General features: G+C 43.2%; 66 non-coding genes across 66 annotated transcripts; all 66 read right to left on the minus strand.

Moving 5' to 3' along the window:
- Positions 1-151: 151 nt before the first annotated feature.
- LOC146882901 (5S ribosomal RNA) lies at positions 152-270 on the minus strand. The gene has a single exon (XR_014985586.1). It is a non-coding gene; the product is annotated as a 5S ribosomal RNA (ribosomal RNA).
- Positions 271-484: 214 nt separating this feature from the next.
- Positions 485-603, minus strand: LOC146882902 (5S ribosomal RNA). Its single transcript, XR_014985513.1, has one exon. It is a non-coding gene; the product is annotated as a 5S ribosomal RNA (ribosomal RNA).
- Positions 604-818: 215 nt separating this feature from the next.
- LOC146882903 (5S ribosomal RNA) lies at positions 819-937 on the minus strand. Its single transcript, XR_014985938.1, has one exon. It is a non-coding gene; the product is annotated as a 5S ribosomal RNA (ribosomal RNA).
- A 216-nt stretch (positions 938-1,153) lies between these two features.
- LOC146882904 (5S ribosomal RNA) lies at positions 1,154-1,272 on the minus strand. The gene has a single exon (XR_014985587.1). It is a non-coding gene; the product is annotated as a 5S ribosomal RNA (ribosomal RNA).
- Positions 1,273-1,487: 215 nt separating this feature from the next.
- Positions 1,488-1,606, minus strand: LOC146882905 (5S ribosomal RNA). The gene has a single exon (XR_014985617.1). It is a non-coding gene; the product is annotated as a 5S ribosomal RNA (ribosomal RNA).
- A 215-nt stretch (positions 1,607-1,821) lies between these two features.
- LOC146882906 (5S ribosomal RNA) lies at positions 1,822-1,940 on the minus strand. Its single transcript, XR_014985939.1, has one exon. It is a non-coding gene; the product is annotated as a 5S ribosomal RNA (ribosomal RNA).
- Positions 1,941-2,154: 214 nt separating this feature from the next.
- LOC146882907 (5S ribosomal RNA) lies at positions 2,155-2,273 on the minus strand. The gene has a single exon (XR_014985514.1). It is a non-coding gene; the product is annotated as a 5S ribosomal RNA (ribosomal RNA).
- Positions 2,274-2,488: 215 nt separating this feature from the next.
- LOC146882908 (5S ribosomal RNA) lies at positions 2,489-2,607 on the minus strand. Its single transcript, XR_014985940.1, has one exon. It is a non-coding gene; the product is annotated as a 5S ribosomal RNA (ribosomal RNA).
- A 215-nt stretch (positions 2,608-2,822) lies between these two features.
- On the minus strand, positions 2,823-2,941 carry LOC146882909 (5S ribosomal RNA). The gene has a single exon (XR_014985588.1). It is a non-coding gene; the product is annotated as a 5S ribosomal RNA (ribosomal RNA).
- Positions 2,942-3,155: 214 nt separating this feature from the next.
- Positions 3,156-3,274, minus strand: LOC146882910 (5S ribosomal RNA). Its single transcript, XR_014985515.1, has one exon. It is a non-coding gene; the product is annotated as a 5S ribosomal RNA (ribosomal RNA).
- Positions 3,275-3,489: 215 nt separating this feature from the next.
- Positions 3,490-3,608, minus strand: LOC146882911 (5S ribosomal RNA). Its single transcript, XR_014985941.1, has one exon. It is a non-coding gene; the product is annotated as a 5S ribosomal RNA (ribosomal RNA).
- Positions 3,609-3,824: 216 nt separating this feature from the next.
- LOC146882912 (5S ribosomal RNA) lies at positions 3,825-3,943 on the minus strand. Its single transcript, XR_014985589.1, has one exon. It is a non-coding gene; the product is annotated as a 5S ribosomal RNA (ribosomal RNA).
- Positions 3,944-4,158: 215 nt separating this feature from the next.
- On the minus strand, positions 4,159-4,277 carry LOC146882913 (5S ribosomal RNA). The gene has a single exon (XR_014985618.1). It is a non-coding gene; the product is annotated as a 5S ribosomal RNA (ribosomal RNA).
- Positions 4,278-4,492: 215 nt separating this feature from the next.
- Positions 4,493-4,611, minus strand: LOC146882914 (5S ribosomal RNA). The gene has a single exon (XR_014985942.1). It is a non-coding gene; the product is annotated as a 5S ribosomal RNA (ribosomal RNA).
- Positions 4,612-4,825: 214 nt separating this feature from the next.
- LOC146882915 (5S ribosomal RNA) lies at positions 4,826-4,944 on the minus strand. Its single transcript, XR_014985516.1, has one exon. It is a non-coding gene; the product is annotated as a 5S ribosomal RNA (ribosomal RNA).
- Positions 4,945-5,159: 215 nt separating this feature from the next.
- Positions 5,160-5,278, minus strand: LOC146882916 (5S ribosomal RNA). The gene has a single exon (XR_014985944.1). It is a non-coding gene; the product is annotated as a 5S ribosomal RNA (ribosomal RNA).
- A 216-nt stretch (positions 5,279-5,494) lies between these two features.
- Positions 5,495-5,613, minus strand: LOC146882917 (5S ribosomal RNA). The gene has a single exon (XR_014985590.1). It is a non-coding gene; the product is annotated as a 5S ribosomal RNA (ribosomal RNA).
- Positions 5,614-5,828: 215 nt separating this feature from the next.
- LOC146882918 (5S ribosomal RNA) lies at positions 5,829-5,947 on the minus strand. The gene has a single exon (XR_014985619.1). It is a non-coding gene; the product is annotated as a 5S ribosomal RNA (ribosomal RNA).
- Positions 5,948-6,162: 215 nt separating this feature from the next.
- LOC146882919 (5S ribosomal RNA) lies at positions 6,163-6,281 on the minus strand. The gene has a single exon (XR_014985537.1). It is a non-coding gene; the product is annotated as a 5S ribosomal RNA (ribosomal RNA).
- A 215-nt stretch (positions 6,282-6,496) lies between these two features.
- LOC146882920 (5S ribosomal RNA) lies at positions 6,497-6,615 on the minus strand. The gene has a single exon (XR_014985945.1). It is a non-coding gene; the product is annotated as a 5S ribosomal RNA (ribosomal RNA).
- Positions 6,616-6,831: 216 nt separating this feature from the next.
- On the minus strand, positions 6,832-6,950 carry LOC146882921 (5S ribosomal RNA). Its single transcript, XR_014986094.1, has one exon. It is a non-coding gene; the product is annotated as a 5S ribosomal RNA (ribosomal RNA).
- Positions 6,951-7,165: 215 nt separating this feature from the next.
- Positions 7,166-7,284, minus strand: LOC146882922 (5S ribosomal RNA). Its single transcript, XR_014985886.1, has one exon. It is a non-coding gene; the product is annotated as a 5S ribosomal RNA (ribosomal RNA).
- A 215-nt stretch (positions 7,285-7,499) lies between these two features.
- LOC146882923 (5S ribosomal RNA) lies at positions 7,500-7,618 on the minus strand. Its single transcript, XR_014985946.1, has one exon. It is a non-coding gene; the product is annotated as a 5S ribosomal RNA (ribosomal RNA).
- A 216-nt stretch (positions 7,619-7,834) lies between these two features.
- Positions 7,835-7,953, minus strand: LOC146882924 (5S ribosomal RNA). The gene has a single exon (XR_014985591.1). It is a non-coding gene; the product is annotated as a 5S ribosomal RNA (ribosomal RNA).
- Positions 7,954-8,168: 215 nt separating this feature from the next.
- On the minus strand, positions 8,169-8,287 carry LOC146882925 (5S ribosomal RNA). The gene has a single exon (XR_014985517.1). It is a non-coding gene; the product is annotated as a 5S ribosomal RNA (ribosomal RNA).
- Positions 8,288-8,502: 215 nt separating this feature from the next.
- On the minus strand, positions 8,503-8,621 carry LOC146882926 (5S ribosomal RNA). The gene has a single exon (XR_014985947.1). It is a non-coding gene; the product is annotated as a 5S ribosomal RNA (ribosomal RNA).
- A 215-nt stretch (positions 8,622-8,836) lies between these two features.
- Positions 8,837-8,955, minus strand: LOC146882927 (5S ribosomal RNA). The gene has a single exon (XR_014985509.1). It is a non-coding gene; the product is annotated as a 5S ribosomal RNA (ribosomal RNA).
- A 215-nt stretch (positions 8,956-9,170) lies between these two features.
- Positions 9,171-9,289, minus strand: LOC146882928 (5S ribosomal RNA). Its single transcript, XR_014985592.1, has one exon. It is a non-coding gene; the product is annotated as a 5S ribosomal RNA (ribosomal RNA).
- A 214-nt stretch (positions 9,290-9,503) lies between these two features.
- On the minus strand, positions 9,504-9,622 carry LOC146882929 (5S ribosomal RNA). The gene has a single exon (XR_014985518.1). It is a non-coding gene; the product is annotated as a 5S ribosomal RNA (ribosomal RNA).
- Positions 9,623-9,837: 215 nt separating this feature from the next.
- On the minus strand, positions 9,838-9,956 carry LOC146882930 (5S ribosomal RNA). Its single transcript, XR_014985948.1, has one exon. It is a non-coding gene; the product is annotated as a 5S ribosomal RNA (ribosomal RNA).
- A 216-nt stretch (positions 9,957-10,172) lies between these two features.
- LOC146882931 (5S ribosomal RNA) lies at positions 10,173-10,291 on the minus strand. The gene has a single exon (XR_014985593.1). It is a non-coding gene; the product is annotated as a 5S ribosomal RNA (ribosomal RNA).
- A 215-nt stretch (positions 10,292-10,506) lies between these two features.
- LOC146882932 (5S ribosomal RNA) lies at positions 10,507-10,625 on the minus strand. Its single transcript, XR_014985620.1, has one exon. It is a non-coding gene; the product is annotated as a 5S ribosomal RNA (ribosomal RNA).
- A 215-nt stretch (positions 10,626-10,840) lies between these two features.
- LOC146882933 (5S ribosomal RNA) lies at positions 10,841-10,959 on the minus strand. Its single transcript, XR_014985538.1, has one exon. It is a non-coding gene; the product is annotated as a 5S ribosomal RNA (ribosomal RNA).
- A 215-nt stretch (positions 10,960-11,174) lies between these two features.
- On the minus strand, positions 11,175-11,293 carry LOC146882934 (5S ribosomal RNA). The gene has a single exon (XR_014985949.1). It is a non-coding gene; the product is annotated as a 5S ribosomal RNA (ribosomal RNA).
- Positions 11,294-11,509: 216 nt separating this feature from the next.
- Positions 11,510-11,628, minus strand: LOC146882935 (5S ribosomal RNA). Its single transcript, XR_014985484.1, has one exon. It is a non-coding gene; the product is annotated as a 5S ribosomal RNA (ribosomal RNA).
- A 216-nt stretch (positions 11,629-11,844) lies between these two features.
- On the minus strand, positions 11,845-11,963 carry LOC146882936 (5S ribosomal RNA). Its single transcript, XR_014985829.1, has one exon. It is a non-coding gene; the product is annotated as a 5S ribosomal RNA (ribosomal RNA).
- A 215-nt stretch (positions 11,964-12,178) lies between these two features.
- Positions 12,179-12,297, minus strand: LOC146882937 (5S ribosomal RNA). The gene has a single exon (XR_014985893.1). It is a non-coding gene; the product is annotated as a 5S ribosomal RNA (ribosomal RNA).
- Positions 12,298-12,513: 216 nt separating this feature from the next.
- Positions 12,514-12,632, minus strand: LOC146882938 (5S ribosomal RNA). Its single transcript, XR_014985659.1, has one exon. It is a non-coding gene; the product is annotated as a 5S ribosomal RNA (ribosomal RNA).
- Positions 12,633-12,846: 214 nt separating this feature from the next.
- On the minus strand, positions 12,847-12,965 carry LOC146882939 (5S ribosomal RNA). The gene has a single exon (XR_014985950.1). It is a non-coding gene; the product is annotated as a 5S ribosomal RNA (ribosomal RNA).
- A 215-nt stretch (positions 12,966-13,180) lies between these two features.
- On the minus strand, positions 13,181-13,299 carry LOC146882940 (5S ribosomal RNA). Its single transcript, XR_014985594.1, has one exon. It is a non-coding gene; the product is annotated as a 5S ribosomal RNA (ribosomal RNA).
- A 214-nt stretch (positions 13,300-13,513) lies between these two features.
- On the minus strand, positions 13,514-13,632 carry LOC146882941 (5S ribosomal RNA). The gene has a single exon (XR_014985519.1). It is a non-coding gene; the product is annotated as a 5S ribosomal RNA (ribosomal RNA).
- A 215-nt stretch (positions 13,633-13,847) lies between these two features.
- Positions 13,848-13,966, minus strand: LOC146882942 (5S ribosomal RNA). The gene has a single exon (XR_014985951.1). It is a non-coding gene; the product is annotated as a 5S ribosomal RNA (ribosomal RNA).
- Positions 13,967-14,182: 216 nt separating this feature from the next.
- On the minus strand, positions 14,183-14,301 carry LOC146882943 (5S ribosomal RNA). Its single transcript, XR_014985595.1, has one exon. It is a non-coding gene; the product is annotated as a 5S ribosomal RNA (ribosomal RNA).
- Positions 14,302-14,516: 215 nt separating this feature from the next.
- LOC146882944 (5S ribosomal RNA) lies at positions 14,517-14,635 on the minus strand. Its single transcript, XR_014985621.1, has one exon. It is a non-coding gene; the product is annotated as a 5S ribosomal RNA (ribosomal RNA).
- Positions 14,636-14,850: 215 nt separating this feature from the next.
- Positions 14,851-14,969, minus strand: LOC146882945 (5S ribosomal RNA). The gene has a single exon (XR_014985539.1). It is a non-coding gene; the product is annotated as a 5S ribosomal RNA (ribosomal RNA).
- Positions 14,970-15,184: 215 nt separating this feature from the next.
- LOC146882946 (5S ribosomal RNA) lies at positions 15,185-15,303 on the minus strand. The gene has a single exon (XR_014985952.1). It is a non-coding gene; the product is annotated as a 5S ribosomal RNA (ribosomal RNA).
- A 216-nt stretch (positions 15,304-15,519) lies between these two features.
- On the minus strand, positions 15,520-15,638 carry LOC146882947 (5S ribosomal RNA). The gene has a single exon (XR_014985485.1). It is a non-coding gene; the product is annotated as a 5S ribosomal RNA (ribosomal RNA).
- Positions 15,639-15,853: 215 nt separating this feature from the next.
- On the minus strand, positions 15,854-15,972 carry LOC146882948 (5S ribosomal RNA). Its single transcript, XR_014985887.1, has one exon. It is a non-coding gene; the product is annotated as a 5S ribosomal RNA (ribosomal RNA).
- A 215-nt stretch (positions 15,973-16,187) lies between these two features.
- Positions 16,188-16,306, minus strand: LOC146882949 (5S ribosomal RNA). Its single transcript, XR_014985953.1, has one exon. It is a non-coding gene; the product is annotated as a 5S ribosomal RNA (ribosomal RNA).
- A 216-nt stretch (positions 16,307-16,522) lies between these two features.
- On the minus strand, positions 16,523-16,641 carry LOC146882950 (5S ribosomal RNA). Its single transcript, XR_014985596.1, has one exon. It is a non-coding gene; the product is annotated as a 5S ribosomal RNA (ribosomal RNA).
- Positions 16,642-16,856: 215 nt separating this feature from the next.
- On the minus strand, positions 16,857-16,975 carry LOC146882951 (5S ribosomal RNA). The gene has a single exon (XR_014985520.1). It is a non-coding gene; the product is annotated as a 5S ribosomal RNA (ribosomal RNA).
- A 215-nt stretch (positions 16,976-17,190) lies between these two features.
- LOC146882952 (5S ribosomal RNA) lies at positions 17,191-17,309 on the minus strand. Its single transcript, XR_014985954.1, has one exon. It is a non-coding gene; the product is annotated as a 5S ribosomal RNA (ribosomal RNA).
- A 215-nt stretch (positions 17,310-17,524) lies between these two features.
- On the minus strand, positions 17,525-17,643 carry LOC146882953 (5S ribosomal RNA). Its single transcript, XR_014985510.1, has one exon. It is a non-coding gene; the product is annotated as a 5S ribosomal RNA (ribosomal RNA).
- Positions 17,644-17,859: 216 nt separating this feature from the next.
- Positions 17,860-17,978, minus strand: LOC146882954 (5S ribosomal RNA). Its single transcript, XR_014985955.1, has one exon. It is a non-coding gene; the product is annotated as a 5S ribosomal RNA (ribosomal RNA).
- Positions 17,979-18,195: 217 nt separating this feature from the next.
- On the minus strand, positions 18,196-18,314 carry LOC146882955 (5S ribosomal RNA). The gene has a single exon (XR_014985830.1). It is a non-coding gene; the product is annotated as a 5S ribosomal RNA (ribosomal RNA).
- Positions 18,315-18,529: 215 nt separating this feature from the next.
- On the minus strand, positions 18,530-18,648 carry LOC146882956 (5S ribosomal RNA). Its single transcript, XR_014985956.1, has one exon. It is a non-coding gene; the product is annotated as a 5S ribosomal RNA (ribosomal RNA).
- A 215-nt stretch (positions 18,649-18,863) lies between these two features.
- On the minus strand, positions 18,864-18,982 carry LOC146882957 (5S ribosomal RNA). The gene has a single exon (XR_014985957.1). It is a non-coding gene; the product is annotated as a 5S ribosomal RNA (ribosomal RNA).
- Positions 18,983-19,197: 215 nt separating this feature from the next.
- On the minus strand, positions 19,198-19,316 carry LOC146882958 (5S ribosomal RNA). Its single transcript, XR_014985958.1, has one exon. It is a non-coding gene; the product is annotated as a 5S ribosomal RNA (ribosomal RNA).
- Positions 19,317-19,533: 217 nt separating this feature from the next.
- LOC146882959 (5S ribosomal RNA) lies at positions 19,534-19,652 on the minus strand. Its single transcript, XR_014985831.1, has one exon. It is a non-coding gene; the product is annotated as a 5S ribosomal RNA (ribosomal RNA).
- A 215-nt stretch (positions 19,653-19,867) lies between these two features.
- LOC146882960 (5S ribosomal RNA) lies at positions 19,868-19,986 on the minus strand. Its single transcript, XR_014985959.1, has one exon. It is a non-coding gene; the product is annotated as a 5S ribosomal RNA (ribosomal RNA).
- A 215-nt stretch (positions 19,987-20,201) lies between these two features.
- Positions 20,202-20,320, minus strand: LOC146882961 (5S ribosomal RNA). Its single transcript, XR_014985960.1, has one exon. It is a non-coding gene; the product is annotated as a 5S ribosomal RNA (ribosomal RNA).
- Positions 20,321-20,535: 215 nt separating this feature from the next.
- LOC146882962 (5S ribosomal RNA) lies at positions 20,536-20,654 on the minus strand. The gene has a single exon (XR_014985961.1). It is a non-coding gene; the product is annotated as a 5S ribosomal RNA (ribosomal RNA).
- A 215-nt stretch (positions 20,655-20,869) lies between these two features.
- Positions 20,870-20,988, minus strand: LOC146882963 (5S ribosomal RNA). The gene has a single exon (XR_014985486.1). It is a non-coding gene; the product is annotated as a 5S ribosomal RNA (ribosomal RNA).
- A 215-nt stretch (positions 20,989-21,203) lies between these two features.
- Positions 21,204-21,322, minus strand: LOC146882964 (5S ribosomal RNA). Its single transcript, XR_014985888.1, has one exon. It is a non-coding gene; the product is annotated as a 5S ribosomal RNA (ribosomal RNA).
- A 215-nt stretch (positions 21,323-21,537) lies between these two features.
- Positions 21,538-21,656, minus strand: LOC146882965 (5S ribosomal RNA). The gene has a single exon (XR_014985962.1). It is a non-coding gene; the product is annotated as a 5S ribosomal RNA (ribosomal RNA).
- Positions 21,657-21,871: 215 nt separating this feature from the next.
- LOC146882966 (5S ribosomal RNA) lies at positions 21,872-21,990 on the minus strand. Its single transcript, XR_014985963.1, has one exon. It is a non-coding gene; the product is annotated as a 5S ribosomal RNA (ribosomal RNA).
- Between the last annotated feature and the right edge of the window lie 2,854 nt (positions 21,991-24,844).

Consider the following 24,844-nt stretch of genomic DNA (forward strand, 5'->3'; position numbering starts at 1 on the left):
GAGGCGCGGGGCCCGGGGACGTGAAGTGGGTTGTTTGTGTCCGAATAAATTTTGGTAACAGTAGTTTGAGTCATTTAGGTGGTACTATTGGATTTAATTGCAAAAAACGGTGATGAAAATGGCGTAAAAAAAAAGAAAAAAACGTAAAAAAGAGGTGCAACACGAGGACTTCCCAGGAGGTCACCCATCCTAGTACTACTCTCGCCAAGGCACGCTTAACTGCGGAGTTCTGATGGGATCCGGTGCATTAGTGCTGGTATGATCGCACCTGTCAAGTATTGCACGATCAATGTATATATGGGTTTCGCATTGGGCCTAAGTTTGAAAACTTGGTGAGGCGCGGGGCCCGGGGACGTGAAGTGGGTTGTTTGTGTCCGAATAAATTTTGGTAACAGTAGTTTGAGTCATTTAGGTGGTACTATTGGATTTAATTGCAAAAAACGGTGATGAAAATGGCGTAAAAAAAAGAAAAAAACGTAAAAAAGAGGTGCAACACGAGGACTTCCCAGGAGGTCACCCATCCTAGTACTACTCTCGCCCAAGCACGCTTAACTGCGGAGTTCTGATGGGATCCGGTGCATTAGTGCTGGTATGATCGTACCTGTCAAGTATTGCACGATCAATGTATATATGGGTTTCGCATTGGGCCTAAGTTTGAAAACTTGGTGAGGCGCGGGGCCCGGGGACGTGAAGTGGGTTGTTTGTGTCCGAATAAATTTTGGTAACAGTAGTTTGAGTCATTTAGGTGGTACTATTGGATTTAATTGCAAAAAACGGTGATGAAAATGGCGTAAAAAAAAAGAAAAAAACGTAAAAAAGAGGTGCAACACGAGGACTTCCCAGGAGGTCACCCATCCTAGTACTACTCTCGCCCAAGCACGCTTGACTGCGGAGTTCTGATGGGATCCGGTGCATTAGTGCTGGTATGATCGCACCTGTCAAGTATTGCACGATCAATGTATATATGGGTTTCGCATTGGGCCTAAGTTTGAAAACTTGGTGAGGCGCGGGGCCCGGGGACGTGAAGTGGGTTGTTTGTGTCCGAATAAATTTTGGTAACAGTAGTTTGAGTCATTTAGGTGGTACTATTGGATTTAATTGCAAAAAACGGTGATGAAAATGGCGTAAAAAAAAAAGAAAAAAACGTAAAAAAGAGGTGCAACACGAGGACTTCCCAGGAGGTCACCCATCCTAGTACTACTCTCGCCAAGGCACGCTTAACTGCGGAGTTCTGATGGGATCCGGTGCATTAGTGCTGGTATGATCGCACCTGTCAAGTATTGCACGATCAATGTATATATGGGTTTCGCATTGGGCCTAAGTTTGAAAACTTGGTGAGGCGCGGGGCCCGGGGACGTGAAGTGGGTTGTTTGTGTCCGAATAAATTTTGGTAACAGTAGTTTGAGTCATTTAGGTGGTACTATTGGATTTAATTGCAAAAAACGGTGATGAAAATGGCGTAAAAAAAAAGAAAAAAACGTAAAAAAGAGGTGCAACACGAGGACTTCCCAGGAGGTCACCCATCCTAGTACTACTCTCGCCAAAGCACGCTTGACTGCGGAGTTCTGATGGGATCCGGTGCATTAGTGCTGGTATGATCGCACCTGTCAAGTATTGCACGATCAATGTATATATGGGTTTCGCATTGGGCCTAAGTTTGAAAACTTGGTGAGGCGCGGGGCCCGGGGACGTGAAGTGGGTTGTTTGTGTCCGAATAAATTTTGGTAACAGTAGTTTGAGTCATTTAGGTGGTACTATTGGATTTAATTGCAAAAAACGGTGATGAAAATGGCGTAAAAAAAAAGAAAAAAACGTAAAAAAGAGGTGCAACACGAGGACTTCCCAGGAGGTCACCCATCCTAGTACTACTCTCGCCCAAGCACGCTTGACTGCGGAGTTCTGATGGGATCCGGTGCATTAGTGCTGGTATGATCGCACCTGTCAAGTATTGCACGATCAATGTATATATGGGTTTCGCATTGGGCCTAAGTTTGAAAACTTGGTGAGGCGCGGGGCCCGGGGACGTGAAGTGGGTTGTTTGTGTCCGAATAAATTTTGGTAACAGTAGTTTGAGTCATTTAGGTGGTACTATTGGATTTAATTGCAAAAAACGGTGATGAAAATGGCGTAAAAAAAAGAAAAAAACGTAAAAAAGAGGTGCAACACGAGGACTTCCCAGGAGGTCACCCATCCTAGTACTACTCTCGCCCAAGCACGCTTAACTGCGGAGTTCTGATGGGATCCGGTGCATTAGTGCTGGTATGATCGTACCTGTCAAGTATTGCACGATCAATGTATATATGGGTTTCGCATTGGGCCTAAGTTTGAAAACTTGGTGAGGCGCGGGGCCCGGGGACGTGAAGTGGGTTGTTTGTGTCCGAATAAATTTTGGTAACAGTAGTTTGAGTCATTTAGGTGGTACTATTGGATTTAATTGCAAAAAACGGTGATGAAAATGGCGTAAAAAAAAAGAAAAAAACGTAAAAAAGAGGTGCAACACGAGGACTTCCCAGGAGGTCACCCATCCTAGTACTACTCTCGCCCAAGCACGCTTGACTGCGGAGTTCTGATGGGATCCGGTGCATTAGTGCTGGTATGATCGCACCTGTCAAGTATTGCACGATCAATGTATATATGGGTTTCGCATTGGGCCTAAGTTTGAAAACTTGGTGAGGCGCGGGGCCCGGGGACGTGAAGTGGGTTGTTTGTGTCCGAATAAATTTTGGTAACAGTAGTTTGAGTCATTTAGGTGGTACTATTGGATTTAATTGCAAAAAACGGTGATGAAAATGGCGTAAAAAAAAAGAAAAAAACGTAAAAAAGAGGTGCAACACGAGGACTTCCCAGGAGGTCACCCATCCTAGTACTACTCTCGCCAAGGCACGCTTAACTGCGGAGTTCTGATGGGATCCGGTGCATTAGTGCTGGTATGATCGCACCTGTCAAGTATTGCACGATCAATGTATATATGGGTTTCGCATTGGGCCTAAGTTTGAAAACTTGGTGAGGCGCGGGGCCCGGGGACGTGAAGTGGGTTGTTTGTGTCCGAATAAATTTTGGTAACAGTAGTTTGAGTCATTTAGGTGGTACTATTGGATTTAATTGCAAAAAACGGTGATGAAAATGGCGTAAAAAAAAGAAAAAAACGTAAAAAAGAGGTGCAACACGAGGACTTCCCAGGAGGTCACCCATCCTAGTACTACTCTCGCCCAAGCACGCTTAACTGCGGAGTTCTGATGGGATCCGGTGCATTAGTGCTGGTATGATCGTACCTGTCAAGTATTGCACGATCAATGTATATATGGGTTTCGCATTGGGCCTAAGTTTGAAAACTTGGTGAGGCGCGGGGCCCGGGGACGTGAAGTGGGTTGTTTGTGTCCGAATAAATTTTGGTAACAGTAGTTTGAGTCATTTAGGTGGTACTATTGGATTTAATTGCAAAAAACGGTGATGAAAATGGCGTAAAAAAAAAGAAAAAAACGTAAAAAAGAGGTGCAACACGAGGACTTCCCAGGAGGTCACCCATCCTAGTACTACTCTCGCCCAAGCACGCTTGACTGCGGAGTTCTGATGGGATCCGGTGCATTAGTGCTGGTATGATCGCACCTGTCAAGTATTGCACGATCAATGTATATATGGGTTTCGCATTGGGCCTAAGTTTGAAAACTTGGTGAGGCGCGGGGCCCGGGGACGTGAAGTGGGTTGTTTGTGTCCGAATAAATTTTGGTAACAGTAGTTTGAGTCATTTAGGTGGTACTATTGGATTTAATTGCAAAAAACGGTGATGAAAATGGCGTAAAAAAAAAAGAAAAAAACGTAAAAAAGAGGTGCAACACGAGGACTTCCCAGGAGGTCACCCATCCTAGTACTACTCTCGCCAAGGCACGCTTAACTGCGGAGTTCTGATGGGATCCGGTGCATTAGTGCTGGTATGATCGCACCTGTCAAGTATTGCACGATCAATGTATATATGGGTTTCGCATTGGGCCTAAGTTTGAAAACTTGGTGAGGCGCGGGGCCCGGGGACGTGAAGTGGGTTGTTTGTGTCCGAATAAATTTTGGTAACAGTAGTTTGAGTCATTTAGGTGGTACTATTGGATTTAATTGCAAAAAACGGTGATGAAAATGGCGTAAAAAAAAAGAAAAAAACGTAAAAAAGAGGTGCAACACGAGGACTTCCCAGGAGGTCACCCATCCTAGTACTACTCTCGCCAAAGCACGCTTGACTGCGGAGTTCTGATGGGATCCGGTGCATTAGTGCTGGTATGATCGCACCTGTCAAGTATTGCACGATCAATGTATATATGGGTTTCGCATTGGGCCTAAGTTTGAAAACTTGGTGAGGCGCGGGGCCCGGGGACGTGAAGTGGGTTGTTTGTGTCCGAATAAATTTTGGTAACAGTAGTTTGAGTCATTTAGGTGGTACTATTGGATTTAATTGCAAAAAACGGTGATGAAAATGGCGTAAAAAAAAAGAAAAAAACGTAAAAAAGAGGTGCAACACGAGGACTTCCCAGGAGGTCACCCATCCTAGTACTACTCTCGCCCAAGCACGCTTGACTGCGGAGTTCTGATGGGATCCGGTGCATTAGTGCTGGTATGATCGCACCTGTCAAGTATTGCACGATCAATGTATATATGGGTTTCGCATTGGGCCTAAGTTTGAAAACTTGGTGAGGCGCGGGGCCCGGGGACGTGAAGTGGGTTGTTTGTGTCCGAATAAATTTTGGTAACAGTAGTTTGAGTCATTTAGGTGGTACTATTGGATTTAATTGCAAAAAACGGTGATGAAAATGGCGTAAAAAAAAGAAAAAAACGTAAAAAAGAGGTGCAACACGAGGACTTCCCAGGAGGTCACCCATCCTAGTACTACTCTCGCCCAAGCACGCTTAACTGCGGAGTTCTGATGGGATCCGGTGCATTAGTGCTGGTATGATCGTACCTGTCAAGTATTGCACGATCAATGTATATATGGGTTTCGCATTGGGCCTAAGTTTGAAAACTTGGTGAGGCGCGGGGCCCGGGGACGTGAAGTGGGTTGTTTGTGTCCGAATAAATTTTGGTAACAGTAGTTTGAGTCATTTAGGTGGTACTATTGGATTTAATTGCAAAAAACGGTGATGAAAATGGCGTAAAAAAAAAGAAAAAAACGTAAAAAAGAGGTGCAACACGAGGACTTCCCAGGAGGTCACCCATCCTAGTACTACTCTCGCCCAAGCACGCTTGACTGCGGAGTTCTGATGGGATCCGGTGCATTAGTGCTGGTATGATCGCACCTGTCAAGTATTGCACGATCAATGTATATATGGGTTTCGCATTGGGCCTAAGTTTGAAAACTTGGTGAGGCGCGGGGCCCGGGGACGTGAAGTGGGTTGTTTGTGTCCGAATAAATTTTGGTAACAGTAGTTTGAGTCATTTAGGTGGTACTATTGGATTTAATTGCAAAAAACGGTGATGAAAATGGCGTAAAAAAAAAAGAAAAAAACGTAAAAAAGAGGTGCAACACGAGGACTTCCCAGGAGGTCACCCATCCTAGTACTACTCTCGCCAAGGCACGCTTAACTGCGGAGTTCTGATGGGATCCGGTGCATTAGTGCTGGTATGATCGCACCTGTCAAGTATTGCACGATCAATGTATATATGGGTTTCGCATTGGGCCTAAGTTTGAAAACTTGGTGAGGCGCGGGGCCCGGGGACGTGAAGTGGGTTGTTTGTGTCCGAATAAATTTTGGTAACAGTAGTTTGAGTCATTTAGGTGGTACTATTGGATTTAATTGCAAAAAACGGTGATGAAAATGGCGTAAAAAAAAAGAAAAAAACGTAAAAAAGAGGTGCAACACGAGGACTTCCCAGGAGGTCACCCATCCTAGTACTACTCTCGCCAAAGCACGCTTGACTGCGGAGTTCTGATGGGATCCGGTGCATTAGTGCTGGTATGATCGCACCTGTCAAGTATTGCACGATCAATGTATATATGGGTTTCGCATTGGGCCTAAGTTTGAAAACTTGGTGAGGCGCGGGGCCCGGGGACGTGAAGTGGGTTGTTTGTGTCCGAATAAATTTTGGTAACAGTAGTTTGAGTCATTTAGGTGGTACTATTGGATTTAATTGCAAAAAACGGTGATGAAAATGGCGTAAAAAAAAAGAAAAAAACGTAAAAAAGAGGTGCAACACGAGGACTTCCCAGGAGGTCACCCATCCTAGTACTACTCTCGCCCAAGCACGCTTGACTGCGGAGTACTGATGGGATCCGGTGCATTAGTGCTGGTATGATCGCACCTGTCAAGTATTGCACGATCAATGTATATATGGGTTTCGCATTGGGCCTAAATTTGAAAACTTGGTGAGGCGCGGGGCCCGGGGACGTGAAGTGGGTTGTTTGTGTCCGAATAAATTTTGGTAACAGTAGTTTGAGTCATTTAGGTGGTACTATTGGATTTAATTGCAAAAAACGGTGATGAAAATGGCGTAAAAAAAAAGAAAAAAACGTAAAAAAGAGGTGCAACACGAGGACTTCCCAGGAGGTCACCCATCCTAGTACTACTCTCGCCCAAGCACGCTTGACTGCGGAGTTCTGATGGGATCCGGTGCATTAGTGCTGGTATGATCGCACCTGTCAAGTATTGCACGATCAATGTATATATGGGTTTCGCATTGGGCCTAAGTTTGAAAACTTGGTGAGGCGCGGGGCCCGGGGACGTGAAGTGGGTTGTTTGTGTCCGAATAAATTTTGGTAACAGTAGTTTGAGTCATTTAGGTGGTACTATTGGATTTAATTGCAAAAAACGGTGATGAAAATGGCGTAAAAAAAAAAGAAAAAAACGTAAAAAAGAGGTGCAACACGAGGACTTCCCAGGAGGTCACCCATCCTAGTACTACTCTCGCCCAAGCACGCTTGACTGCAGAGTTCTGATGGGATCCGGTGCATTAGTGCTGGTATGATCGCACCTGTCAAGTATTGCACGATCAATGTATATATGGGTTTCGCATTGGGCCTAAGTTTGAAAACTTGGTGAGGCGCGGGGCCCGGGGACGTGAAGTGGGTTGTTTGTGTCCGAATAAATTTTGGTAACAGTAGTTTGAGTCATTTAGGTGGTACTATTGGATTTAATTGCAAAAAACGGTGATGAAAATGGCGTAAAAAAAAAGAAAAAAACGTAAAAAAGAGGTGCAACACGAGGACTTCCCAGGAGGTCACCCACCCTAGTACTACTCTCGCCCAAGCACGCTTGACTGCGGAGTTCTGATGGGATCCGGTGCATTAGTGCTGGTATGATCGCACCTGTCAAGTATTGCACGATCAATGTATATATGGGTTTCGCATTGGGCCTAAGTTTGAAAACTTGGTGAGGCGCGGGGCCCGGGGACGTGAAGTGGGTTGTTTGTGTCCGAATAAATTTTGGTAACAGTAGTTTGAGTCATTTAGGTGGTACTATTGGATTTAATTGCAAAAAACGGTGATGAAAATGGCGTAAAAAAAAAGAAAAAAACGTAAAAAAGAGGTGCAACACGAGGACTTCCCAGGAGGTCACCCATCCTAGTACTACTCTCGCCCAAGCACGCTTGACTGCGGAGTTCTGATGGGATCCGGTGCATTAGTGCTGGTATGATCGCACCTGTCAAGTATTGCACGATCAATGTATATATGGGTTTCGCATTGGGCCTAAGTTTGAAAACTTGGTGAGGCGCGGGGCCCGGGGACGTGAAGTGGGTTGTTTGTGTCCGAATAAATTTTGGTAACAGTAGTTTGAGTCATTTAGGTGGTACTATTGGATTTAATTGCAAAAAACGGTGATGAAAATGGCGTAAAAAAAAAAGAAAAAAACGTAAAAAAGAGGTGCAACACGAGGACTTCCCAGGAGGTCACCCATCCTAGTACTACTCTCGCCAAGGCACGCTTAACTGCGGAGTTCTGATGGGATCCGGTGCATTAGTGCTGGTATGATCGCACCTGTCAAGTATTGCACGATCAATGTATATATGGGTTTCGCATTGGGCCTAAGTTTGAAAACTTGGTGAGGCGCGGGGCCCGGGGACGTGAAGTGGGTTGTTTGTGTCCGAATAAATTTTGGTAACAGTAGTTTGAGTCATTTAGGTGGTACTATTGGATTTAATTGCAAAAAACGGTGATGAAAATGGCGTAAAAAAAAAGAAAAAAACGTAAAAAAGAGGTGCAACACGAGGACTTCCCAGGAGGTCACCCATCCTAGTACTACTCTCGCCCAAGCACGCTTAACTGCGGAGTTCTGATGGGATCCGGTGCATTAGTGCTGGTATGATCGTACCTGTCAAGTATTGCACGATCAATGTATATATGGGTTTCGCATTGGGCCTAAGTTTGAAAACTTGGTGAGGCGCGGGGCCCGGGGACGTGAAGTGGGTTGTTTGTGTCCGAATAAATTTTGGTAACAGTAGTTTGAGTCATTTAGGTGGTACTATTGGATTTAATTGCAAAAAACGGTGATGAAAATGGCGTAAAAAAAAAGAAAAAAACGTAAAAAAGAGGTGCAACACGAGGACTTCCCAGGAGGTCACCCATCCTAGTACTACTCTCGCCCAAGCACGCTTGACTGCGGAGTTCTGATGGGATCCGGTGCATTAGTGCTGGTATGATCGCACCTGTCAAGTATTGCACGATCAATGTATATTTGGGTTTCGCATTGGGCCTAAATTTGAAAACTTGGTGAGGCGCGGGGCCCGGGGACGTGAAGTGGGTTGTTTGTGTCCGAATAAATTTTGGTAACAGTAGTTTGAGTCATTTAGGTGGTACTATTGGATTTAATTGCAAAAAACGGTGATGAAAATGGCGTAAAAAAAAAGAAAAAAACGTAAAAAAGATGTGCAACACGAGGACTTCCCAGGAGGTCACCCATCCTAGTACTACTCTCGCCCAAGCACGCTTGACTGCGGAGTTCTGATGGGATCCGGTGCATTAGTGCTGGTATGATCGCACCTGTCAAGTATTGCACGATCAATGTATATATGGGTTTCGCATTGGGCCTAAGTTTGAAAACTTGGTGAGGCGCGGGGCCCGGGGACGTGAAGTGGGTTGTTTGTGTCCGAATAAATTTTGGTAACAGTAGTTTGAGTCATTTAGGTGGTACTATTGGATTTAATTGCAAAAAACGGTGATGAAAATGGCGTAAAAAAAAAGAAAAAAACGTAAAAAAGAGGTGCAACACGAGGACTTCCCAGGAGGTCACCCATCCTAGTACTACTCTCGCCAAGGCACGCTTAACTGCGGAGTTCTGATGGGATCCGGTGCATTAGTGCTGGTATGATCGCACCTGTCAAGTATTGCACGATCAATGTATATATGGGTTTCGCATTGGGCCTAAGTTTGAAAACTTGGTGAGGCGCGGGGCCCGGGGACGTGAAGTGGGTTGTTTGTGTCCGAATAAATTTTGGTAACAGTAGTTTGAGTCATTTAGGTGGTACTATTGGATTTAATTGCAAAAAACGGTGATGAAAATGGCGTAAAAAAAAGAAAAAAACGTAAAAAAGAGGTGCAACACGAGGACTTCCCAGGAGGTCACCCATCCTAGTACTACTCTCGCCCAAGCACGCTTAACTGCGGAGTTCTGATGGGATCCGGTGCATTAGTGCTGGTATGATCGTACCTGTCAAGTATTGCACGATCAATGTATATATGGGTTTCGCATTGGGCCTAAGTTTGAAAACTTGGTGAGGCGCGGGGCCCGGGGACGTGAAGTGGGTTGTTTGTGTCCGAATAAATTTTGGTAACAGTAGTTTGAGTCATTTAGGTGGTACTATTGGATTTAATTGCAAAAAACGGTGATGAAAATGGCGTAAAAAAAAAGAAAAAAACGTAAAAAAGAGGTGCAACACGAGGACTTCCCAGGAGGTCACCCATCCTAGTACTACTCTCGCCCAAGCACGCTTGACTGCGGAGTTCTGATGGGATCCGGTGCATTAGTGCTGGTATGATCGCACCTGTCAAGTATTGCACGATCAATGTATATATGGGTTTCGCATTGGGCCTAAGTTTGAAAACTTGGTGAGGCGCGGGGCCCGGGGACGTGAAGTGGGTTGTTTGTGTCCGAATAAATTTTGGTAACAGTAGTTTGAGTCATTTAGGTGGTACTATTGGATTTAATTGCAAAAAACGGTGATGAAAATGGCGTAAAAAAAAAAGAAAAAAACGTAAAAAAGAGGTGCAACACGAGGACTTCCCAGGAGGTCACCCATCCTAGTACTACTCTCGCCAAGGCACGCTTAACTGCGGAGTTCTGATGGGATCCGGTGCATTAGTGCTGGTATGATCGCACCTGTCAAGTATTGCACGATCAATGTATATATGGGTTTCGCATTGGGCCTAAGTTTGAAAACTTGGTGAGGCGCGGGGCCCGGGGACGTGAAGTGGGTTGTTTGTGTCCGAATAAATTTTGGTAACAGTAGTTTGAGTCATTTAGGTGGTACTATTGGATTTAATTGCAAAAAACGGTGATGAAAATGGCGTAAAAAAAAAGAAAAAAACGTAAAAAAGAGGTGCAACACGAGGACTTCCCAGGAGGTCACCCATCCTAGTACTACTCTCGCCAAAGCACGCTTGACTGCGGAGTTCTGATGGGATCCGGTGCATTAGTGCTGGTATGATCGCACCTGTCAAGTATTGCACGATCAATGTATATATGGGTTTCGCATTGGGCCTAAGTTTGAAAACTTGGTGAGGCGCGGGGCCCGGGGACGTGAAGTGGGTTGTTTGTGTCCGAATAAATTTTGGTAACAGTAGTTTGAGTCATTTAGGTGGTACTATTGGATTTAATTGCAAAAAACGGTGATGAAAATGGCGTAAAAAAAAAGAAAAAAACGTAAAAAAGAGGTGCAACACGAGGACTTCCCAGGAGGTCACCCATCCTAGTACTACTCTCGCCCAAGCACGCTTGACTGCGGAGTACTGATGGGATCCGGTGCATTAGTGCTGGTATGATCGCACCTGTCAAGTATTGCACGATCAATGTATATATGGGTTTCGCATTGGGCCTAAATTTGAAAACTTGGTGAGGCGCGGGGCCCGGGGACGTGAAGTGGGTTGTTTGTGTCCGAATAAATTTTGGTAACAGTAGTTTGAGTCATTTAGGTGGTACTATTGGATTTAATTGCAAAAAACGGTGATGAAAATGGCGTAAAAAAAAAGAAAAAAACGTAAAAAAGAGGTGCAACACGAGGACTTCCCAGGAGGTCACCCATCCTAGTACTACTCTCGCCCAAGCACGCTTGACTGCGGAGTTCTGATGGGATCCGGTGCATTAGTGCTGGTATGATCGCACCTGTCAAGTATTGCACGATCAATGTATATATGGGTTTCGCATTGGGCCTAAGTTTGAAAACTTGGTGAGGCGCGGGGCCCGGGGACGTGAAGTGGGTTGTTTGTGTCCGAATAAATTTTGGTAACAGTAGTTTGAGTCATTTAGGTGGTACTATTGGATTTAATTGCAAAAAACGGTGATGAAAATGGCGTAAAAAAAAAAGAAAAAAACGTAAAAAAGAGGTGCAACACGAGGACTTCCCAGGAGGTCACCCATCCTAGTACTACTCTCGCCCAAGCACGCTTGACTGCAGAGTTCTGATGGGATCCGGTGCATTAGTGCTGGTATGATCGCACCTGTCAAGTATTGCACGATCAATGTATATATGGGTTTCGCATTGGGCCTAAGTTTGAAAACTTGGTGAGGCGCGGGGCCCGGGGACGTGAAGTGGGTTGTTTGTGTCCGAATAAATTTTGGTAACAGTAGTTTGAGTCATTTAGGTGGTACTATTGGATTTAATTGCAAAAAACGGTGATGAAAATGGCGTAAAAAAAAAAGAATAAAACGTAAAAAAGAGGTGCAACACGAGGACTTCCCAGGAGGTCACCCATCCTAGTACTACTCTCGCCCAAGCACGCTTAACTGCGGAGTTCTGATGGGATCCGGTGCATTAGTGCTGGTATGATCGCACCTGTCAAGTATTGCACGATCAATGTATATATGGGTTTCACATTGGGCCTAAGTTTGAAAACTTGGTGAGGCGCGGGGCCCGGGGACGTGAAGTGGGTTGTTTGTGTCCGAATAAATTTTGGTAACAGTAGTTTGAGTCATTTAGGTGGTACTATTGGATTTAATTGCAAAAAACGGTGATGAAAATGGCGTAAAAAAAAAGAAAAAAACGTAAAAAAAAGGTGCAACACAAGGACTTCCCAGGAGGTCACCCATCCTAGTACTACTCTCGCCCAAGCACGCTTAACTGCGGAGTTCTGATGGGATCCGGTGCATTAGTGCTGGTATGATCGCACCTGTCAAGTATTGCACGATCAATGTATATATGGGTTTCGCATTGGGCCTAAGTTTGAAAACTTGGTGAGGCGCGGGGCCCGGGGACGTGAAGTGGGTTGTTTGTGTCCGAATAAATTTTGGTAACAGTAGTTTGAGTCATTTAGGTAGTACTATTGGATTTAATTGCAAAAAACGGTGATGAAAATGGCGTAAAAAAAAAAGAAAAAAACGTAAAAAAGAGGTGCAACACGAGGACTTCCCAGGAGGTCACCCATCCTAGTACTACTCTCGCCAAGCCACGCTTAACTGCGGAGTTCTGATGGGATCCGGTGCATTAGTGCTGGTATGATCGCACCTGTCAAGTATTGCACGATCAATGTATATATGGGTTTCGCATTGGGCCTAAGTTTGAAAACTTGGTGAGGCGCGGGGCCCGGGGACGTGAAGTGGGTTGTTTGTGTCCGAATAAATTTTGGTAACAGTAGTTTGAGTCATTTAGGTGGTACTATTGGATTTAATTGCAAAAAAAGGTGATGAAAATGGCGTAAAAAAAAGAAAAAAACGTAAAAAAGAGGTGCAACACGAGGACTTCCCAGGAGGTCACCCATCCTAGTACTACTCTCGCCCAAGCACGCTTGACTGCGGAGTTCTGATGGGATCCGGTGCATTAGTGCTGGTATGATCGCACCTGTCAAGTATTGCACGATCAATGTATATATGGGTTTCGCATTGGGCCTAAGTTTGAAAACTTGGTGAGGCGCGGGGCCCGGGGACGTGAAGTGGGTTGTTTGTGTCCGAATAAATTTTGGTAACAGTAGTTTGAGTCATTTAGGTGGTACTATTGGATTTAATTGCAAAAAACGGTGATGAAAATGGCGTAAAAAAAAAGAAAAAAACGTAAAAAAGAGGTGCAACACGAGGACTTCCCAGGAGGTCACCCATCCTAGTACTACTCTCGCCAAGGCACGCTTAACTGCGGAGTTCTGATGGGATCCGGTGCATTAGTGCTGGTATGATCGCACCTGTCAAGTATTGCACGATCAATGTATATATGGGTTTCGCATTGGGCCTAAGTTTGAAAACTTGGTGAGGCGCGGGGCCCGGGGACGTGAAGTGGGTTGTTTGTGTCCGAATAAATTTTGGTAACAGTAGTTTGAGTCATTTAGGTGGTACTATTGGATTTAATTGCAAAAAACGGTGATGAAAATGGCGTAAAAAAAAGAAAAAAACGTAAAAAAGAGGTGCAACACGAGGACTTCCCAGGAGGTCACCCATCCTAGTACTACTCTCGCCCAAGCACGCTTAACTGCGGAGTTCTGATGGGATCCGGTGCATTAGTGCTGGTATGATCGTACCTGTCAAGTATTGCACGATCAATGTATATATGGGTTTCGCATTGGGCCTAAGTTTGAAAACTTGGTGAGGCGCGGGGCCCGGGGACGTGAAGTGGGTTGTTTGTGTCCGAATAAATTTTGGTAACAGTAGTTTGAGTCATTTAGGTGGTACTATTGGATTTAATTGCAAAAAACGGTGATGAAAATGGCGTAAAAAAAAAGAAAAAAACGTAAAAAAGAGGTGCAACACGAGGACTTCCCAGGAGGTCACCCATCCTAGTACTACTCTCGCCCAAGCACGCTTGACTGCGGAGTTCTGATGGGATCCGGTGCATTAGTGCTGGTATGATCGCACCTGTCAAGTATTGCACGATCAATGTATATATGGGTTTCGCATTGGGCCTAAGTTTGAAAACTTGGTGAGGCGCGGGGCCCGGGGACGTGAAGTGGGTTGTTTGTGTCCGAATAAATTTTGGTAACAGTAGTTTGAGTCATTTAGGTGGTACTATTGGATTTAATTGCAAAAAACGGTGATGAAAATGGCGTAAAAAAAAAAGAAAAAAACGTAAAAAAGAGGTGCAACACGAGGACTTCCCAGGAGGTCACCCATCCTAGTACTACTCTCGCCAAGGCACGCTTAACTGCGGAGTTCTGATGGGATCCGGTGCATTAGTGCTGGTATGATCGCACCTGTCAAGTATTGCACGATCAATGTATATATGGGTTTCGCATTGGGCCTAAGTTTGAAAACTTGGTGAGGCGCGGGGCCCGGGGACGTGAAGTGGGTTGTTTGTGTCCGAATAAATTTTGGTAACAGTAGTTTGAGTCATTTAGGTGGTACTATTGGATTTAATTGCAAAAAACGGTGATGAAAATGGCGTAAAAAAAAAGAAAAAAACGTAAAAAAGAGGTGCAACACGAGGACTTCCCAGGAGGTCACCCATCCTAGTACTACTCTCGCCAAAGCACGCTTGACTGCGGAGTTCTGATGGGATCCGGTGCATTAGTGCTGGTATGATCGCACCTGTCAAGTATTGCACGATCAATGTATATATGGGTTTCGCATTGGGCCTAAGTTTGAAAACTTGGTGAGGCGCGGGGCCCGGGGACGTGAAGTGGGTTGTTTGTGTCCGAATAAATTTTGGTAACAGTAGTTTGAGTCATTTAGGTGGTACTATTGGATTTAATTGCAAAAAACGGTGATGAAAATGGCGTAAAAAAAAAGAAAAAAACGTAAAAAAGAGGTGCAACACGAGGACTTCCCAGGAGGTCACCCATCCTAGTACTACTCTCGCCCAAGCACGCTTGACTGCGGAGTACTGATGGGATCCGGTGCATTAGTGCTGGTATGATCGCACCTGTCAAGTATTGCACGATCAATGTATATATGGGTTTCGCATTGGGCCTAAATTTGAAAACTTGGTGAGGCGCGGGGCCCGGGGACGTGAAGTGGGTTGTTTGTGTCCGAATAAATTTTGGTAACAGTAGTTTGAGTCATTTAGGTGGTACTATTGGATTTAATTGCAAAAAACGGTGATGAAAATGGCGTAAAAAAAAAGAAAAAAACGTAAAAAAGAGGTGCAACACGAGGACTTCCCAGGAGGTCACCCATCCTAGTACTACTCTCGCCCAAGCACGCTTGACTGCGGAGTTCTGATGGGATCCGGTGCATTAGTGCTGGTATGATCGCACCTGTCAAGTATTGCACGATCAATGTATATATGGGTTTCGCATTGGGCCTAAGTTTGAAAACTTGGTGAGGCGCGGGGCCCGGGGACGTGAAGTGGGTTGTTTGTGTCCGAATAAATTTTGGTAACAGTAGTTTGAGTCATTTAGGTGGTACTATTGGATTTAATTGCAAAAAACGGTGATGAAAATGGCGTAAAAAAAAAAGAAAAAAACGTAAAAAAGAGGTGCAACACGAGGACTTCCCAGGAGGTCACCCATCCTAGTACTACTCTCGCCCAAGCACGCTTGACTGCAGAGTTCTGATGGGATCCGGTGCATTAGTGCTGGTATGATCGCACCTGTCAAGTATTGCACGATCAATGTATATATGGGTTTCGCATTGGGCCTAAGTTTGAAAACTTGGTGAGGCGCGGGGCCCGGGGACGTGAAGTGGGTTGTTTGTGTCCGAATAAATTTTGGTAACAGTAGTTTGAGTCATTTAGGTGGTACTATTGGATTTAATTGCAAAAAACGGTGATGAAAATGGCGTAAAAAAAAAGAAAAAAACGTAAAAAAGAGGTGCAACACGAGGACTTCCCAGGAGGTCACCCACCCTAGTACTACTCTCGCCCAAGCACGCTTGACTGCGGAGTTCTGATGGGATCCGGTGCATTAGTGCTGGTATGATCGCACCTGTCAAGTATTGCACGATCAATGTATATATGGGTTTCGCATTGGGCCTAAGTTTGAAAACTTGGTGAGGCGCGGGGCCCGGGGACGTGAAGTGGGTTGTTTGTGTCCGAATAAATTTTGGTAACAGTAGTTTGAGTCATTTAGGTGGTACTATTGGATTTAATTGCAAAAAACGGTGATGAAAATGGCGTAAAAAAAAAGAAAAAAACGTAAAAAAGAGGTGCAACACGAGGACTTCCCAGGAGGTCACCCATCCTAGTACTACTCTCGCCCAAGCACGCTTGACTGCGGAGTTCTGATGGGATCCGGTGCATTAGTGCTGGTATGATCGCACCTGTCAAGTATTGCACGATCAATGTATATATGGGTTTCGCATTGGGCCTAAGTTTGAAAACTTGGTGAGGCGCGGGGCCCGGGGACGTGAAGTGGGTTGTTTGTGTCCGAATAAATTTTGGTAACAGTAGTTTGAGTCATTTAGGTGGTACTATTGGATTTAATTGCAAAAAACGGTGATGAAAATGGCGTAAAAAAAAAAGAAAAAAACGTAAAAAAGAGGTGCAACACGAGGACTTCCCAGGAGGTCACCCATCCTAGTACTACTCTCGCCAAGGCACGCTTAACTGCGGAGTTCTGATGGGATCCGGTGCATTAGTGCTGGTATGATCGCACCTGTCAAGTATTGCACGATCAATGTATATATGGGTTTCGCATTGGGCCTAAGTTTGAAAACTTGGTGAGGCGCGGGGCCCGGGGACGTGAAGTGGGTTGTTTGTGTCCGAATAAATTTTGGTAACAGTAGTTTGAGTCATTTAGGTGGTACTATTGGATTTAATTGCAAAAAACGGTGATGAAAATGGCGTAAAAAAAAAGAAAAAAACGTAAAAAAGAGGTGCAACACGAGGACTTCCCAGGAGGTCACCCATCCTAGTACTACTCTCGCCCAAGCACGCTTAACTGCGGAGTTCTGATGGGATCCGGTGCATTAGTGCTGGTATGATCGTACCTGTCAAGTATTGCACGATCAATGTATATATGGGTTTCGCATTGGGCCTAAGTTTGAAAACTTGGTGAGGCGCGGGGCCCGGGGACGTGAAGTGGGTTGTTTGTGTCCGAATAAATTTTGGTAACAGTAGTTTGAGTCATTTAGGTGGTACTATTGGATTTAATTGCAAAAAACGGTGATGAAAATGGCGTAAAAAAAAAGAAAAAAACGTAAAAAAGAGGTGCAACACGAGGACTTCCCAGGAGGTCACCCATCCTAGTACTACTCTCGCCCAAGCACGCTTGACTGCGGAGTTCTGATGGGATCCGGTGCATTAGTGCTGGTATGATCGCACCTGTCAAGTATTGCACGATCAATGTATATTTGGGTTTCGCATTGGGCCTAAATTTGAAAACTTGGTGAGGCGCGGGGCCCGGGGACGTGAAGTGGGTTGTTTGTGTCCGAATAAATTTTGGTAACAGTAGTTTGAGTCATTTAGGTGGTACTATTGGATTTAATTGCAAAAAACGGTGATGAAAATGGCGTAAAAAAAAAGAAAAAAACGTAAAAAAGATGTGCAACACGAGGACTTCCCAGGAGGTCACCCATCCTAGTACTACTCTCGCCCAAGCACGCTTGACTGCGGAGTTCTGATGGGATCCGGTGCATTAGTGCTGGTATGATCGCACCTGTCAAGTATTGCACGATCAATGTATATATGGGTTTCGCATTGGGCCTAAGTTTGAAAACTTGGTGAGGCGCGGGGCCCGGGGACGTGAAGTGGGTTGTTTGTGTCCGAATAAATTTTGGTAACAGTAGTTTGAGTCATTTAGGTGGTACTATTGGATTTAATTGCAAAAAACGGTGATGAAAATGGCGTAAAAAAAAAAGAAAAAAACGTAAAAAAGAGGTGCAACACGAGGACTTCCCAGGAGGTCACCCATCCTAGTACTACTCTCGCCCAAGCACGCTTGACTGCGGAGTTCTGATGGGATCCGGTGCATTAGTGCTGGTATGATCGCACCTGTCAAGTATTGCACGATCAATGTATATATGGGTTTCGCATTGGGCCTAAGTTTGAAAACTTGGTGAGGCGCGGGGCCCGGGGACGTGAAGTGGGTTGTTTGTGTCCGAATAAATTTTGGTAACAGTAGTTTGAGTCATTTAGGTGGTACTATTGGATTTAATTGCAAAAAACGGTGATGAAAATGGCGTAAAAAAAAAAAGAAAAAAACGTAAAAAAGAGGTGCAACACGAGGACTTCCCAGGAGGTCACCCATCCTAGTACTACTCTCGCCCAAGCACGCTTAACTGCGGAGTTCTGATGGGATCCGGTGCATTAGTGCTGGTATGATCGCACCTATCAAGTATTGCACGATCAATGTATATATGGGTTTCGCATTGGGCCTAAGTTTGAAAACTTGGTGAGGCGCGGGGCCCGGGGACGTGAAGTGGGTTGTTTGTGTCCGAATAAATTTTGGTAACAGTAGTTTGAGTCATTTAGGTGGTACTATTGGATTTAATTGCAAAAAACGGTGATGAAAATGGCGTAAAAGAAAAGAAAAAAACGTAAAAAAGAGGTGCAACACGAGGACTTCCCAGGAGGTCACCCATCCTAGTACTACTCTCGCCCAAGCACGCTTGACTGCGGAGTTCTGATGGGATCCGGTGCATTAGTGCTGGTATGATCGCACCTGTCAAGTATTGCACGATCAATGTATATATGGGTTTCGCATTGGGCCTAAGTTTGAAAACTTGGTGAGGCGCGGGGCCCGGGGACGTGAAGTGGGTTGTTTGTGTCCGAATAAATTTTGGTAACAGTAGTTTGAGTCATTTAGGTGGTACTATTGGATTTAATTGCAAAAAACGGTGATGAAAATGGCGTAAAAAAAAAGAAAAAAACGTAAAAAAGAGGTGCAACACGAGGACTTCCCAGGAGGTCACCCATCCTAGTACTACTCTCGCCCAAGCACGCTTGACTGCGGAGTTCTGATGGGATCCGGTGCATTAGTGCTGGTATGATCGCACCTGTCAAGTATTGCACGATCAATGTATATATGGGTTTCGCATTGGGCCTAAATTTGAAAACTTCGTGAGGCGCGGGGCCCGGGGACGTGAAGTGGGTTGTTTGTGTCCGAATAAATTTTGGTAACAGTAGTTTGAGTCATTTAGGTGGTACTATTGGATTTAATTGCAAAAAACGGTGATGAAAATGGCGTAAAAAAAAAGAAAAAAACGTAAAAAAGAGGTGCAACACGAGGACTTCCCAGGAGGTCACCCATCCTAGTACTACTCTCGCCCAAGCACGCTTGACTGCGGAGTTCTGATGGGATCCGGTGCATTAGTGCTGGTATGATCGCACCTGTCAAGTATTGCACGATCAATGTATATATGGGTTTCGCATTGGGCCTAAGTTTGAAAACTTGGTGAGGCGCGGGGCCCGGGGACGTGAAGTGGGTTGTTTGTGTCCGAATAAATTTTGGTAACAGTAGTTTGAGTCATTTAGGTGGTACTATTGGATTTAATTGCAAAAAACGGTGATGAAAATGGCGTAAAAAAAAAAAGAAAAAAACGTAAAAAAGAGGTGCAACACGAGGACTTCCCAGGAGGTCACCCATCCTAGTACTACTCTCGCCCAAGCACGCTTAACTGCGGAGTTCTGATGGGATCCGGTGCATTAGTGCTGGTATGATCGCACCTATCAAGTATTGCACGATCAATGTATATATGGGTTTCGCATTGGGCCTAAGTTTGAAAACTTGGTGAGGCGCGGGGCCCGGGGACGTGAAGTGGGTTGTTTGTGTCCGAATAAATTTTGGTAACAGTAGTTTGAGTCATTTAGGTGGTACTATTGGATTTAATTGCAAAAAACGGTGATGAAAATGGCGTAAAAGAAAAGAAAAAAACGTAAAAAAGAGGTGCAACACGAGGACTTCCCAGGAGGTCACCCATCCTAGTACTACTCTCGCCCAAGCACGCTTGACTGCGGAGTTCTGATGGGATCCGGTGCATTAGTGCTGGTATGATCGCACCTGTCAAGTATTGCACGATCAATGTATATATGGGTTTCGCATTGGGCCTAAGTTTGAAAACTTGGTGAGGCGCGGGGCCCGGGGACGTGAAGTGGGTTGTTTGTGTCCGAATAAATTTTGGTAACAGTAGTTTGAGTCATTTAGGTGGTACTATTGGATTTAATTGCAAAAAACGGTGATGAAAATGGCGTAAAAAAAAAGAAAAAAACGTAAAAAAGAGGTGCAACACGAGGACTTCCCAGGAGGTCACCCATCCTAGTACTACTCTCGCCCAAGCACGCTTGACTGCGGAGTTCTGATGGGATCCGGTGCATTAGTGCTGGTATGATCGCACCTGTCAAGTATTGCACGATCAATGTATATATGGGTTTCGCATTGGGCCTAAATTTGAAAACTTCGTGAGGCGCGGGGCCCGGGGACGTGAAGTGGGTTGTTTGTGTCCGAATAAATTTTGGTAACAGTAGTTTGAGTCATTTAGGTGGTACTATTGGATTTAATTGCAAAAAACGGTGATGAAAATGGCGTAAAAAAAAAGAAAAAAACGTAAAAAAGAGGTGCAACACGAGGACTTCCCAGGAGGTCACCCATCCTAGTACTACTCTCGCCCAAGCACGCTTGACTGCGGAGTTCTGATGGGATCCGGTGCATTAGTGCTGGTATGATCGCACCTGTCAAGTATTGCACGATCAATGTATATATGGGTTTCGCATTGGGCCTAAGTTTGAAAACTTGGTGAGGCGCGGGGCCCGGGGACGTGAAGTGGGTTGTTTGTGTCCGAATAAATTTTGGTAACAGTAGTTTGAGTCATTTAGGTGGTACTATTGGATTTAATTGCAAAAACGGTGATGAAAATGGCGTAAAAAAAAAAGAAAAAAACGTAAAAAAGAGGTGCAACACGAGGACTTCCCAGGAGGTCACCCATCCTAGTACTACTCTCGCCCAAGCACGCTTGACTGCAGAGTTCTGATGGGATCCGGTGCATTAGTGCTGGTATGATCGCACCTGTCAAGTATTGCACGATCAATGTATATATGGGTTTCGCATTGGGCCTAAGTTTGAAAACTTGGTGAGGCGCGGGGCCCGGGGACGTGAAGTGGGTTGTTTGTGTCCGAATAAATTTTGGTAACAGTAGTTTGAGTCATTTAGGTGGTACTATTGGATTTAATTGCAAAAAACGGTGATGAAAATGGCGTAAAAAAAAAGAAAAAAACGTAAAAAAGAGGTGCAACACGAGGACTTCCCAGGAGGTCACCCACCCTAGTACTACTCTCGCCCAAGCACGCTTGACTGCGGAGTTCTGATGGGATCCGGTGCATTAGTGCTGGTATGATCGCACCTGTCAAGTATTGCACGATCAATGTATATATGGGTTTCGCATTGGGCCTAAGTTTGAAAACTTGGTGAGGCGCGGGGCCCGGGGACGTGAAGTGGGTTGTTTGTGTCCGAATAAATTTTGGTAACAGTAGTTTGAGTCATTTAGGTGGTACTATTGGATTTAATTGCAAAAAACGGTGATGAAAATGGCGTAAAAAAAAAGAAAAAAACGTAAAAAAGAGGTGCAACACGAGGACTTCCCAGGAGGTCACCCATCCTAGTACTACTCTCGCCCAAGCACGCTTGACTGCGGAGTTCTGATGGGATCCGGTGCATTAGTGCTGGTATGATCGCACCTGTCAAGTATTGCACGATCAATGTATATATGGGTTTCGCATTGGGCCTAAGTTTGAAAACTTGGTGAGGCGCGGGGCCCGGGGACGTGAAGTGGGTTGTTTGTGTCCGAATAAATTTTGGTAACAGTAGTTTGAGTCATTTAGGTGGTACTATTGGATTTAATTGCAAAAAACGGTGATGAAAATGGCGTAAAAAAAAAGAAAAAAACGTAAAAAAGAGGTGCAACACGAGGACTTCCCAGGAGGTCACCCATCCTAGTACTACTCTCGCCCAAGCACGCTTGACTGCGGAGTTCTGATGGGATCCGGTGCATTAGTGCTGGTATGATCGCACCTGTCAAGTATTGCACGATCAATGTATATATGGGTTTCGCATTGGGCCTAAGTTTGAAAACTTGGTGAGGCGCGGGGCCCGGGGACGTGAAGTGGGTTGTTTGTGTCCGAATAAATTTTGGTAACAGTAGTTTGAGTCATTTAGGTGGTACTATTGGATTTAATTGCAAAAAACGGTGATGAAAATGGCGTAAAAAAAAAGAAAAAAACGTAAAAAAGAGGTGCAACACGAGGACTTCCCAGGAGGTCACCCATCCTAGTACTACTGTGACGCCCCGACTACTATACTAAATAATTATTTTTGGATAAAAAGATATGGAATTAATTTTTTTTTTATAAGATTATCCTTGAGAGAACATTAATAATAACATAATATCATATTCATATATATATGGTTTACATCTCTGTAATTGTTCATGAAATATTTCAAAAATATATATTTGTATAATATTAAGAGTCTTACATCAAAATAGAAGATTTTCTATATTTTTAACATCTCCTAAAGATATTAATAGAAATTATCCATGAGTCAATCTTCAGAAGATCCACCAATAATATCCCGAACAACTCTCACTGAGCAGGTTCCCCTTCTGCTCATGCAACAGGTACATATGAAAGAAAAATATGAAAGGAGTGAGATCTTTATAAGCCTTAAATATCAATCTTAATAAACTCAACAAACAATGCAGACACCGGGGGCCTAGATTTGGACCTACAACCACAAAACTTGATCTTGTTTTACCAGACATATGGATCCATATTTCACTTTTGATGATCCAATCTGAACATCAAAAGTTGCTTTGGGAAGTGATTAGGTAGTTGAGTATTTCTCATAAAATATTGGTACAATCATAATTATTTCTTTCTCGAGAATACTAGCCATTCATCGGCTCACAAAAGAGATCTATACTCACTACCTAACCTTGGCGATGCCGAGCAGGTATCGGATAGTCCCAAGTTTGGCCTATGAATATCCTAGTCCAGTGCGCTATTCTGAACTATCCAGATATTCACCTACTTGGTAAAACTTCCTTAGACCCAACCATGGTCCCTGCCTTTCATCCCGCAGTGTACCAAACTGTGACTTCCCAAATACAAACACTCTGACACTGGTTTAATATCAACTTATTGAAACCAGACTTAACTTTTACTTAACTGACATACTTTTGGATATTTTCAAAAGTCATAAAATGTGATGACTATCATGTCATTGTATAGACTATACACAAAGAATATAAAATAACGATAAAATGTCCATGCAATTTTCTTCTATCCAAACTCACTGAATAAAATAATATTTACTTTCACTTCACATTTATTTTTATTTTCTAATTATAATGATAAAATAAGAATCAAAGCAAGAACTTTAAATAAATAATTAGATAAGGATTATAAAATTATAAATAAATATAATAACAAAAATATAAATTAAACGGGACCAGTGCGTAACTGGAGAAAAAATAAAATAAAATAAATAAACAGAACCAGTGCATAACTGGATATAAATAAAATAAAATAAAATAAATAAATAGGACCAGTGCATAACTGGAGATAAATTAAATAAAATAAATAAACAGGACTAGTGCATAACTGGAGATAAATTAAATTAAATAAATAAACAGGACCAGTGCATAACTGGAGATAAATTAAATAAAATAAATAAACAGGACCAGTGCATAACTGGAGATAAATAAAGTAAAATAAATAAACAGGACCAGTGCATAACTGGAGATAAATTAAATAAAATAAATAAACAGGACCAGTGCATAACTGGAGATAAATAAAATAAAATAAATAAACAGGACCAGTGCATAACTGGAGATAAATTAAATAAAATAAATAAACAGGACCAGTGCATAACTGGAGATAAATAAAATAAAATAAATAAATAGGATCAATACATATTTAGAGATAAAATAAAATAAATAAATAAACAGGAGCAGTGTATAATTTAAGATAAAATAAAATAAATATAAGAGGATAATAAATGAAAATAAGTTAATAGAATAATATATGAGTCAAAATAAATAAAAGATTAATATAAAACCCATGAGTTTATCAAGATTAATATAAAAAAAGCTCAACCTCACTCCCCCCTTACCTGATTAGTTGGAGGGACACACTAGTAATACTTCTACAAGACCAAGATCTCTTTCAAATCTTTTGCTCTAACTTTTTCTCTCTATTTCTTTCTCTCTTTCTCTCTCTTCCGTTCTTTCTTTCTCACTTAACTCACCTTTCCTTTAATTCTTTCTACATTTTTCTCTTTCATGCCATCCTTTTATAAGCAAACCATGTGCAACTTCATTAATGCAAAGATTCTCTTCATTAATGAAAAGATAAGCTTCATGCTTTCCTTATTTCTCTTACGTAATCACCCTTCCATCATTTCTTCCATGTATTTATAGATTAAGATAAGATTCCTTTCATTAATGAAAGGTAATCCAAAACTTTCCAAGTAATCCATGTAATACATGTGCATGATGTAATCTTAGGTCATCTTTCTTTCATCATTCATTTCTTTCATCCATTTACAAGCCATGCATGTGCCAACTTGCCAAGTAATGAATGGATGCATTAAATGTAAGGTTATCACTTCTAATTATTCTTATCTTCCATGTATTTAGATATAACTCCTTTAAATCTCCTTATCTTCTTTCTTTTTCTTTTATTTCTTTTCTTTTCTTTGTTTTTCTTTTTCTTTTCCTTTTCTATTTTTTTTTCTTTTAGAAGATTCTTTATTATTATTATTTTTTTTACACACACCTATTTAATTAAAATATTTTTTTTCCTAATATATATATATATATATTATATTTGTTCTGTTTTTGTTCTTATTGTTATTTTCAATAAGTAA

This window comes from Vigna unguiculata, chromosome 10, assembly GCF_037176805.1.
Source record: "Vigna unguiculata cultivar grain cowpea cultivar isolate G323 ecotype 2 chromosome 10, ASM3717680v1, whole genome shotgun sequence".
Lineage (NCBI taxonomy): Eukaryota > Viridiplantae > Streptophyta > Magnoliopsida > Fabales > Fabaceae > Vigna > Vigna unguiculata.